Source organism: Stigmatopora nigra, chromosome 13 (genome assembly GCF_051989575.1).
Source record: "Stigmatopora nigra isolate UIUO_SnigA chromosome 13, RoL_Snig_1.1, whole genome shotgun sequence".
Taxonomy (NCBI): domain Eukaryota; kingdom Metazoa; phylum Chordata; class Actinopteri; order Syngnathiformes; family Syngnathidae; genus Stigmatopora; species Stigmatopora nigra.
Genome location: NC_135520.1, coordinates 2,874,083 through 2,886,152, shown reverse-complemented (window position 1 = coordinate 2,886,152; position 12,070 = coordinate 2,874,083). Strand labels below are relative to the sequence as shown.

The following is a 12,070-nucleotide window of genomic DNA, read 5'->3' as shown; positions in this document are numbered from 1 at the left end:
AGCCACCAGGGACTGAACGCTCGATCTGAGAACTGCGAGGCGGACGTGCTAATCAACAGATGCATCCATCTTAAAAGGAGCAACATATCACAGCCCAGTGGTTTCATGTTATTGCCACATTGTCCACTCCAAAGTGAAATCAAAGCAAGCTTTGAAGAAGATAGCTAGAAAATCCCAGGAATGAAGCTGGCGACAAAGCAATTCAGTCTGTGACAGGTCATGCATATGAAACATGTGGACGCACAGGGTCAGATTAGAAAAGAAAACACAAAAACATAACCTCTGCATGTCTCCTAACTGATAAAGCAACAGAAAAATACTTGAGACCGAGTTAACAGCCAAAATTAAGACGTATAACCTTGAGAAAATATTATAATTGGCATGACCAGCCAATACGGTAATAAAACGATTCTATCCTCTTAAACATAGTGACTTCATTCCTTTCACATTAAAGTATGTGTGCATTGGAATGGGAGGGGGCATCGCTTGGTGAGTATCATCTATCAGGTCTGTAGAGTGATTAATAACGTTCACTTACTCATGAGCAAAGTCGCCGTAAAAATGGCGGGGTGAGACTCACTCGGGGCTCCCTAAGGAAAAGCCATCAAAGATCATTGACCGAGGCAGCACAATGAAATTCAGATGCTTTGGGGGGTCCAAATGCTTTCGGTTTTGCAGGTTTCATAGACGTAATTGAGTCACGGGCATTTGAGAGCAGGAGACGCGCCTGTATAAAATAGAATCGATTTTCTGAAAAGACTCAAAATGCATTGAGGCATCAAGAATGTCATTCGACAAAGAAAGATAAAGTTTGGTGCTGTTTTATCTGCTTCAATGCTGCGTTTTAACAACGATTTAAATCAGGGGTGGGCAAACTTTCCGGCCCGGGGGGCCATATTGACTTTAAAAATTTGACAGGTGGGCGGGGTCAGCACAAGATACGATACAAATAAAAAAGTGCATACGTTAACAGTACATATGAAACGTAAACAGAAAAAAAAGAAGAAAAGTATTAACATACTCATCACTCATCATTAAAGTATGAAGTACAAAGTAAAGTAAAAAGGAATATATTAAGAAATATTAAAATGTAATTTAAAAAAATCTTAATTAATTTAAAATAATCTGACACTGTGCCATCTGGTTCCAATGAGATGGGTTGTATATTCTGGACAAGTAAGACAATGGAAAAAGTCAACATTGAAATGAACTGCCAAATGGAAACATGGCCGTCCATCGGTTTTCAATAAAAAGCATGAGAAAATAGAGATAAAAGGGGCGTGAAGGAATTCATGGACGCAAACACAATCAATCATTTAAAGGGTCCCAGTGTGGACGTAAAAAGGTAAAATCTGTGGCTTTTCCAAACAAAACGACACGTGGCTATTGCATTCTGCAGTTTCTAGGCTAATAGACCAGACCCGGTGTTGCTTTACAGTTTTTACCAAGATACTTTTCCACAATATGCAAGATAATCCATCTTTAATCCAGGTACTAAGAGCGTATTTGAAATACTATGTGTGCATTTCCTTAAACATCATATGTGTTGGGAACATGCATTAATCTCTAGATGCATTCATAAATCATGAGGCTAGCAGTAGTTGACCTTTGTGAGCAGAGTCTACGTCACCTGTGTCAAAGTGGTGGCCCGGGGGCCAAATCTGGCCTGCCGCAGCATTTTGTGTGGCCCGGGAAAGTCAATCATGAGTGCCGACTTTCTGTTTTAGGATCAAATTCAAATGAAGAGTGTAGATGTATCTTAAATTTCCTGATTTTACCCCTTTTAAATCAATAATTGTCATTTTAAGCATTTTTTCTGTGTTTTTAGTTCAAAAATCATTTTGTAAAATCTAAAAATATATTTAAAAAGGCTAAAATAAACATTGTTTAAGATTTATAAAAATAACTGAATATTCAGGGCTTTTAATCCAGTTCTTTTAATCCATTCATATAAAAAATATCTAAATATTATATCTAAAATTGAAATGAGTCTGCCACCCCTGGTCTACATATTGGGGGGGAAAAAACTGGAGTAAAAACTAAAGGTTTTGGCCAATGATGGCAAATGACCTGGTAAAAAAAACGAAGTAATACAAATTAGAAGCTGAGTAACATCAGCAAAGGCAACTGGTAATTCACAGATCAGCACTTTTATCGGTCACACGTGCCAAAGTCTTAGGCAGAGAGCGAATGCCAAGATGATGTTGTGAGACGATTGCGGCTGGTTAAACAGTGGGCCCGTCGGCTTGCTTTACTCATCATTTTCAAGGTCACAAATGTAATGAAACTGCTGCTCATTGGCTTTTAGGGTCCATTACCACAGGAACAGGTCTAAATAATTGTGCAATATCTGTCAAGGGGCTGTATTGACCTCAATGAAGCTGTTTGAGGCCAATGCTAACAGATAAAAGGTGCTTTATCAAATCAAAAACCCTGGCCAGATGGGATAATAAATCAAGGGAAGCAATCTACATGTTTAAGAAAATGGCTGGGATGAATTCCCACTCCGTAGACGTATTTTTTTTGACTTACGATCCGATCAGAGTGTTTGCAAGACATCACAATATTGTCATAGCCCTACTAAAAAGGAAAGAAACTGTTAATCAAAAGGTAGCTAAAAGCCCAAAGCAATATAATTTATGAAATCATCCTTTCTGTGACTTTAATGCACCTACAAGATGGGTCCGACATAAAATAAACGTTATAATTTATCAAGCGCGTCAATAGGTTTCCAATTCAGATAAGGCCGAAATGTCAGCAGGCTGGCATCCCAGAATAGATAAAATTGGCAAGACAACCAATTCCAAAACACACACTAACTTTATTCTACTTTGAGCCCACCCTTGACAGACTTGTGAGTCAACATGTTGCCAGATATAATCTCAATTACCTCCATTTCGGTTTTTATTTGCTTCATATGGACTCCATTGAAGGTTAACTGATAAAAAAACAATATTAATATTTCATTTAAAAATGGAAGGCCACTTGAGAAATGTGTTATAGTGCCTACAATAACATACCCATGATTTTACAATCGCTGATTAAACAGATTTGAGTTTAAAACATTTAAAATCTCTATCCAAAACTAGTCAAAGTGGCTAGAGTTCAGATTAGGTTTCACTGCGGGAATTATCTCAAGAAATTAACCTCTAATCCCAAGCAGGTGTTCCACAAAGCTTGCTTGTGTTTAACCAACAGCATTCAAATAAAAGCACAATAGCTGAAGTTTTCTTCACCAGATCCAGTTTTTCCACTCAAGGTCTGAAAGATGACTATTACGAACTTTTAGATTCCCGATCCGATCTACGATATCTCTACTCACTTTAAGGTCTTGGGTCGTAATCCACAATAATCGCTCTTAAAAAAACAACAACATAAACAGACCCTAAATCGACAGCTTTGAGTGAAACTAAGAAGATTCTGTCCAACCCTAATAATTCCTAATCAGCGAGATGCATTCCAGGAACGATTGAATTAGATGTCGGGGGGGTTGGTGGGATTTGACAGGCAGATGTGCTACCAACAGGGATCACCAGAGGTCAAGCTGTTCCATTATGAGAAGACAAGGGGGCTATTATTCTCTGCCCTCCCCTCCTTAAAAAGGGATGGGCCTAAAAACAGACTAGAGATGATATTTAACCCTTCAGGATGATGTTTGATTACAAGCTATCTTCTGTTGTTGTTATGTTGGTGGTCAGGCAAAACAAGCAAAACTATTCAAGGATTTAAGGAAAAAGTTAGAGACTGAAGTAAGATGTATAGAACAGTAGTTATTGGACTCCAAAAAGATCTAAAGTGAACGTTCCCGTGAGGTAAGGAGATGTAAGTGATATCACACAGCATGGAACGATAGAAAAATGTGATAGTGGCAGAAAGCAGCAATCGTAAACTGTATGAAGCCGCTTCAGATGATTGTGACGCAGAACTGCTTTAGAAAATAATTTTTAAACCTCTTATTATTCATGTTGTGTATATATTTTGGCTTGGGACACCAGTGGAAGTTTTTTGCCCAAAGTGTTAGTGGCGGCAGACATTTTCATGAGGTCATTTCCTTCTCTACACAGCCCTTATTCATCCACACACACACACACACAATTTCCCCAAATACAAACAGCAGTTGTTAGGATGACTGATTTTGCACATCCCTTCAAGTTGTGAGTCATGTGTTCCACTGTTACCACACATTCAAGTTTAAACTGTAGACACTTAAGAACATCTGGGAAAGCCACCAAATATTTTTTTTCCATCATCTTGTTCTTGACTTCTACACTAAACAGACAGATAGACAAATTAGCTGAAATCTTACAAATGAGTACAATGTAATTGAACCCAGAAAAAAACAACAACAGGACTAGATCATACTAAACAAAGCAGTTAATACAAACCATATAACATCTAAAAAAAACACAACACTACAAAATTGGATAACTCATAGCAATATAAGCAATAATGCAGTTTTTTAATGTGTTACTCCACCCAAACTTTTTTTATCCAATGATTAAATGATGTTTGCATATGTGTATGTTAGTTGTCAAATCCATTGCAACAAAAAAAATAAATGCAATGTGAAAACGAACTGCAGTTAAAACATAAAATATGAAGTACTAAAATGTATTTTGGTCCAAACCAAAGAAAGCCAACTATGGACTTCCCTAGTATGAATACACCCTTACATTAGTTGAGCTGGCAAATTAGAAGTCAACCTGTCCAACCAAGTACTACAAATAGCCGGTGGTGTGGCCTGCAAAAACAGCAGACATGCGTGTGTATGTGTGTTTGGCAAATGATTGTTGTCCAGCCAAAAACAACAACCTGAGCTATGACCTGCAGTTTTAAAACCCAACCGTCTCCTTAAGTAGATGGTGCACACCTATGGCTCAAAGACTTCTTACGCAATAGAGAAGAAGGGATTACGTCTTGGCACTGCCAGTGGGATTGTGGATGTTTGGGAGTGATAAGAAAAACCTTGTGTTCACATTGTGTACACTTAAACATGCCGGCAGCCTGTACACAAAGCAAAAGAAAGTTTTGGGGGGAAAAGTAAGACTTCACAGAATTTTTTAAAATAAAAAGACCAATAACTAACCGTGTAAAATCAATAAATATGCTTAAATCAAACAGTAACTACAATGTGGCCTGTGACAAAAAAATAACTGATGCCCATGATATTATAAGGAATATGTGTCAAAGTGGCGGCCCGGGGCCAAATCCTGCCTGCTGCATCATTTTGTGTGGCCCGGGAAAGTAAATGATGAGTGCCGACTTTCTGTTTTAGGATCAAATTAAAATGAAGAGTATAGATGTATATTAAATTTCCTGATTTCCCCCTTGTACACCAATAATTGTCATTTTTTACGGTGTTTTTAGTTCAAAAATCATTTTGTAAAATCTAAAAATATCTTTAAAATAAGTTAAAATAAACATTGTTTAAGATCTATAAAAAACGGAATATCCAGAGTTTTTAATCCAGTTCTTTTAATCCATTTATAACAAAAAAAATCTAAATATTATATCTAAAATGGTCCAGCTCACGTGAAATAAAGTTGATGTTAAAGACACCCCTGATATAAGGCAAAAAAATGTGTATCCATTTTCAAGTGCTGCAGAACTAGATGACAGATGAGTTCTTATCGTAATATTTTTTTTCTGCAGTAAGCTAACATCCCCTTTTGTCTGACTACTGAGGCCTGACAGGTAAACTAAGCCTGCTGATTGTATCGCTTCAGGAAACATGATCTTAGGTTACATTTCCCTCTTTTTTGTAGAAAATAGACTTAATTGAGCATGTTCCGAGAGTAAATACACGGTAGCATGGGGACCTAAAGCAACCAGAATGTGTTGACATTGGCTGGACGCCAAACGACTGAGCCAACATGACAAAGCTTAGAGAGAAAGAAATCAAGGAGAGATTATCTGTCTTGGAGATCAAGCCACCTACGGCTCAACCCTGAACAGATTGTTCAAAAAAAAAGGTCAAGAAAATCTTTTTCTACATGATTCTGAAACAACCACTTCCAATAATTTTTGTTCCAAACCAACCTTTAGTAATAATGACACATTTTTTGTAATTTTGACACAATGTTCAATTGTTGTATCTTTCATTTGAATTTCTTAAGAAATAATTCCTGAATGGCTCATGTCAGCTGAGCCATGACCACGAGGCGGTCATTAGGTAAATTGTAAAATTCAGTGGTAATCAAGATACAGTAGAAGTCGCCTGGCCGGAGGTATTATTGAGATACACTGTCAATTATTTGCTGTTGGCTGTTCTACTCCACCTGCGTTAAACAGAACAACAATAGGAACATTGTCAACGCCTAAAACGGACGATGTAATCCTTTCCCAGTGGTCTGGTACAAATGAGTGGCTTTCAATTGTAAACACAAACAAAATATTAGCTGTTTACCTTCGGCGGTGCCAATTCAACCCTTTTGGAGGCTAAAAACACAGAAAAAATTGATTAAAAATTACAATTGTTAATTTAAAAGGGAAAAATCAGGACATTTAATATACATCTATACTCTTCATTTAAATTTGATCCTAAAACAGAAAGTCAGCACTCATGATATACTTTCCCGGGCCACACAAAATGATCCAGTGGGCCAGATTTGGCCCCCGGGCCGCCACTTTGACACAGGTGCCTTAGAACAACAAAAAAAAACATATGGCAACTAGCAAAACCCTGACAACCAACAATTTGCAGCACCAGCTGTGTTTACCTTTCCAATGGGGAATCTAAGTGACAACCACAGTCACAGGAACAAGGGAATATGAATATTAATGAATCTGATTGTTCCATGATTGACCTAATCTGGTTTTAAGTCACCCAATGAGTGCATAGAAGGGGCACGTCCTGATAAACAAGATTACAAGTTTAACATTAGTCATGTGCTACAAAAGCAAAGGTTATTAGACAAATGCACATGCTTGAAACCAACTCACAAAATTCTCAATCGCCTATTTGAAGCCGTCATAGATGGTGAATGGCTGCAAAAAGCTATTGTACCTCCCCCAAAGACCCCCACAAACTCCAATCATCCATCTAGAACCTTTTAATCCCACACATGTGACAAATGATTAAAAGCAACTGAACTCGTTCCTTCTTCATTTCCTTTACCGAGCTTAAAGACCATCCATTTTTTTGCAGGTGACCCTGAAACGTACTTAAATAAACTACCCACCCCACAATGTCAAAGGCTTGAGGCTATTAAGAGAGCACGACCGGGCATAAACCTGGTTTTGCCGGCCGGATCAGATCCTGAGCTTGGACAGAAGGTTTCTGTTTGTGCATTAGTAGAAACCCAAAGTGCAGCTTGACTGGGTAAATCCTCTCAAATTGGACAAATGTGAACAAAAAAAACTGTGCAATAAAGTCTTAGATTCAAAATATGATGATTATTTCAACCCTGCAACTATCCAAAGTGTAGGCAAAGAAAGTTATGTGTCTTTTAAGTGACCTTGACTTACTAGATGACAAGTCTTGGGCCAAGATACTGTCAACACCAGCCTTTAGTTAAGATTCTTTTTATAGCAACCTCTCCAGATGCTGAATACAAGACAAATAGAATTCAAACCGCAGTAGCAGAAAATAGAAAACACGAGTTTGCCGTCACGCCGGGCCAATGTTGCAAAACTAATCGTCAAACTATAAAAAAAACAAGGCCGCTATCAAATCCAGATCCGTATAAGTGGAAAGAAATGTGTTGCAAATGAGTTGTGCAGCACAAAATAAAGTTGAATATTTCATTCTGGTAAATAAATGTATATAAAAATAGCCCAATAGGATCAATTGAGCTCTCTTGATTGTGATTTACTTGACTTTTAGGCTCTTTTCTTTCTGAAAAGTTTGTTTCTCTTGTGTAAATATAAATAAATAGTATTAAGAGGTATTCTATACTTTATATTTTTACAAAATAAATCTGGATTATTTTAATTTATGTGAAAAATAATGCAATGTGATCAATTTTTAACTTCCATATTCTCAAAAGATAATTTTCTCTCGGCTTTGCAGTTTTTTTACAAGTATAATTATAAATATTTCCATCAATGGCAGTGCAACATGAAGTCTATAACTTGTTACAATAAAATAATCCACTTATCTTGCAAAAAAAATACAAATCCAATACAGTATGATGTCATGTATTTATATTTACACTTGTAAAAAATGTCCAGTGACAGTTTGACTGGGGTTGGACGTCTATTGCTGTCAATGGCAGACAAATTAATACCTTAAAAAATAGTTTTTAAGAAACAGGTCTGTTTATACTCGATTCTGTCTCTAAAAAAAATGATGATCGGGCCTAATATCAGAATTGGAACCACAGATTCCCACAGAATTTATCTGAAAACATAACTTAAAGATTTGTGCCCCACCTCCACCTCAAAGAAAGCCACCATGTGACAAGCAACACAGATGTTAGCCATGCCTGATAAGTGTCATGCAGACTTGGCCGTATATGGAGAAAAAATGCAGAGAGGGGAGAAGACATGAAACATTGGCGACTTACGAATTAACAGTCTCAAAGCTCTTAATAGGCTGCAGGACTGCTGGAACAATCCAAAAATATATACACTACTCGCCACATAGACCATCAAAAAAGGGAAGAAAAGTTATTTTCCATAGTCCATTAGGCCTGAACCACTATGCATCATTTACACTAAATGAACTAACATCAAAAACAAGTTATTTGCATGAAAGAAGTTTACGCTGGAATGATGTCATGGTTAAAAATGTCCAAGACCACCCACAAAGAAGGATGAGAAGATGGCTGACATTTTTTTTCAATATATTTTGAGAGTAGACCACATGTCACCAAAAAAAGAGAGCAAGCAGAAGCTTTTCGTTTTCTACTCTAAGGAAACTACGGGTCACACTCAATCGGCGTCACCAGGAAAAATGAAATAATACAAACATGGTGTTCCTTGTGGTGGAAATCATTTCCTAACCTCAAAAATGTCCACCACAGGGACAAAAATAAGATGGTGCCACAAGTTCTGACCCACCAAAGTTAGTTTCCATAGCCAAAAGAGGCTCAAACGCAGAAATAAAACAATTACGGAAAGTGATTACGTTTTTTTTGGCGCTTCATTAAACAGGCCTAGACGACGAAACCACTTTTTTTTCCTCTCGGATGTCGTCTCGTATCTGTCGCCATCGAACCCAGTCAGTTTAACAGCAGGGCAAATGGGGTAAACAGCATTTCAATGCCTCATAAACTGACCGCTAACGATTCTAATTAGTACATAAATATCCCAAAAAGAGCGAATCAGCACACACTTTGTTTGGGTGGCGTCCAAGCAGAACCTTTAAAAGCGATTACTCCCAATCATGAGCCACAGCTTTTATTTTTACACCTTCCTAGTCCAGCTTGGTTCAAAAGGTAGAACACGGGTGTCAAAGTGGCAGCCCGGGGGCCAAATTTGGACCGCCACATCATTTTGTGCGGTCCGAGAAAGAAAATGAGTGCCGACTTTCTGTATTAGGATTAAATTAAAATGAAAAGTATAGATGTGTATTAAATTTCCTTATTTTCCCCCTTTTAAATCAATAATTCAAATTTTTTAATCCATTTTTTGTGTTTTTAGCTCATTTTGGAAAATATAAAAAATATATTAAATAAGAGTATAAACGTATATTAAATTTCCTGATTTTGCTTCTTTTAAATCAGTAATTGTTATTTTTTAATCAATTTTTTCTGTGTCTTTAGTTCAAAAATCATTTTGGAAAATCTAAAAATATACTTTTAAAAAAGCTAAAATAAACATTGTTTTAGATCTATGAAAAACTGAGTATTCTGGGCCTTTAATCCAGTTCATTTAATCCATTTATATATATAAAATAATCTAAATATTATATCTAAAATGGTCTGACACCTTTGAGGTAGAAGTTTCAGAGTTGAGGGGTTGCCATGCCGACAAGGACCCAAATACCAAAAGGCTGGTCGCACCCCCTTCCGATTAAGGAGAGAAAGGAGGAGGGGGGCTATGGCCTTTTGTTGCCTCTGTATGGGGGTTCGAGGGCCCTTTGCAAGCAGCACACGGCAAAACAACAATAGAGATCAACTCTCACATTCTAATACAATGAGTGGCCATGTTTTGGGATGTTTGTCTGCAACAGTCAATGCAATCATAAATCAGGAATGGAAAAAAAGCTATTATATACAGAAATGTATTCAATTTCTCTAATAGAGGGGTCACTAACTCCAATTCTTTTTCAATGTTTTTCTTATCAAATGCACTTGAGTGCAATGATAGATTATGCAGAAAATTCTGCAGAGGCCTGGTAACAATTAATATGATTCAGGTGAGTTGGAGAAGGAAAATATGGAAAATGGAGACCTGGGCTAAAAATCTTACATGCAATTTCCTGTCAAGTTAAAGATAAACGAGCGTTTTGACTCCTGACAAGTTGCATTTTTAAGCAATTTGCAAACATTTTGCAGCCTATATCTCAAAATACTAATGCTGTATTCCCACACCACATGGATTGAATTATTTATTTATTTATGGATTGTTGTAACTGAAATGTTTGGTTCTTTTTTTACACCAAAATAAAACGCCATCAACATTAAAATCTTAACAGATCGAATCCTAGTGTGTATAAAAGCAAACATAAATTAAAGCGACTATAAATAACTTTTTGTGAAACGATGCAAATTGTTTGTAATCACACACACTTGTTGAACAAACATCGTGAACGATCCTTCATTTTTAGCAACATCAATCATCAAAATTGCATATATGATCTAACACTACAACATTGTTTTATGAACTTATTTGATTTTTAAGGTAAAAATGTATAAAAACGCCGTAAACTCACCCATGTGCGTAAAATAAATTGCAAACTCACCGATTAATGCTTCCGCTGCTAAAACATGCTTTAAACGTCCTCACTGCGCCTGATCGGACGTGCGATGTTTTAAAAAAGCCGCAAAAAAGCCGCAAAAGAGCGGAGAAGTTGAGTATGTGACTTCCACGGTTGTTGTTGAAGAGCGCTCAAAGCAGACTGTGCTGAGACTCCTCCCATATTTGCTAAACCCCGCCCCCTCCCACTCTTCCCCCATCAAGAGGAAAAAGGCCACTGACTTTAGTTGTTTTTTTTGCCACCTATCTAATTATATTCATCCATTAATTTCCTAACCCCCTCACAAAGGTCGCAGGGGGTGCTGAAGCCCATCTGAATAAAAAAACTCACACATTTCAGTTTCATAGGTGCTATAAAAACAAATATAAAAACATTTCCATTCTGAATACATACTATAAACGCACTACAAATTGCCTGTGAGGCAGAACAACCCCTCGGGCCTTGGGATCGGACCCCCTAGTGCACAATTTCCGTACGTTTGACACCCCCTGTTTTAAAAAAATAATGTCGTGACTGCCTGTCAAGATCTCAGTAAGCCTCGTTCGTCACATGGATCAATGAGCCGATAAGAAACAGGTTTGGCCTCTTCTTACAACCAATCAGTACATTGCTAGAATTCCTTGTTATTTATGCTGCAAAAATAAGCAGCATTCCCGCATAATACCCCCCAAAAAGTCATTTGGTTGACCTTTTGGACAGATGTGCCAGTTCCTTCCACCCCAAACCATTAAGATTCAACAGTTAAACTGGCCCTCCACTGGGGGAAGGAGTGTCCACCATTGATCAATATGGCACAGCCTTTTCCTGGAATTAGCGGCTTTACTTGGACAAGCATATCTTGTAGAAAATCAACAGCGTATCTTGTTATGCATCTACATCTGTGCCAAAGGTTACAAATAAAATGGCGGTTTTCCTAAATGTATTTCTGGTCTCAGCTCCAGATGCAATTTTACTCTTGTAGTCCACAAGAAGCGAGAGTTTTAACCAACATATTTTCATCTAGTCAGAATTTTTTTTAAATATATATAACTATTTATTCAATATTTTCCTCCATTTATTGCAACATTCATCCAATTTTGACCTTTAAGTTAAAGTTAATACTCTTTTTAATTAACTCGCTCCTTTTAACAACAATATAGGCTGAACTCAACCTTCTTATGCAGGCCTTATTCAAAGAATTTTCCAAATTAAAAACAAATAAAACCT

General features: G+C 37.2%; 1 protein-coding gene across 2 annotated transcripts in view; it reads right to left on the bottom strand.

Annotated features, from left to right (window-relative positions):
* The window catches only part of tiam2a (TIAM Rac1 associated GEF 2a), a 49,661-nt gene extending 38,673 nt beyond the window's left edge, over nucleotides 1-10,988 (bottom strand). Inside the window, exons 1-2 of one of the 2 annotated variants that reach the window (XM_077732070.1) lie at nucleotides 10,850-10,975; nucleotides 6,407-6,438 (exon numbers count right to left, since the gene is read on the bottom strand). The gene's annotated coding sequence lies outside the window, so the exon portion shown is untranslated. Of the gene's footprint in view, nucleotides 1-6,406; nucleotides 6,439-10,849 lie in introns of both variants that reach the window. The other variant, XM_077732069.1, reaches the window with a different exon arrangement.
* Between the last annotated feature and the right edge of the window lie 1,082 nt (nucleotides 10,989-12,070).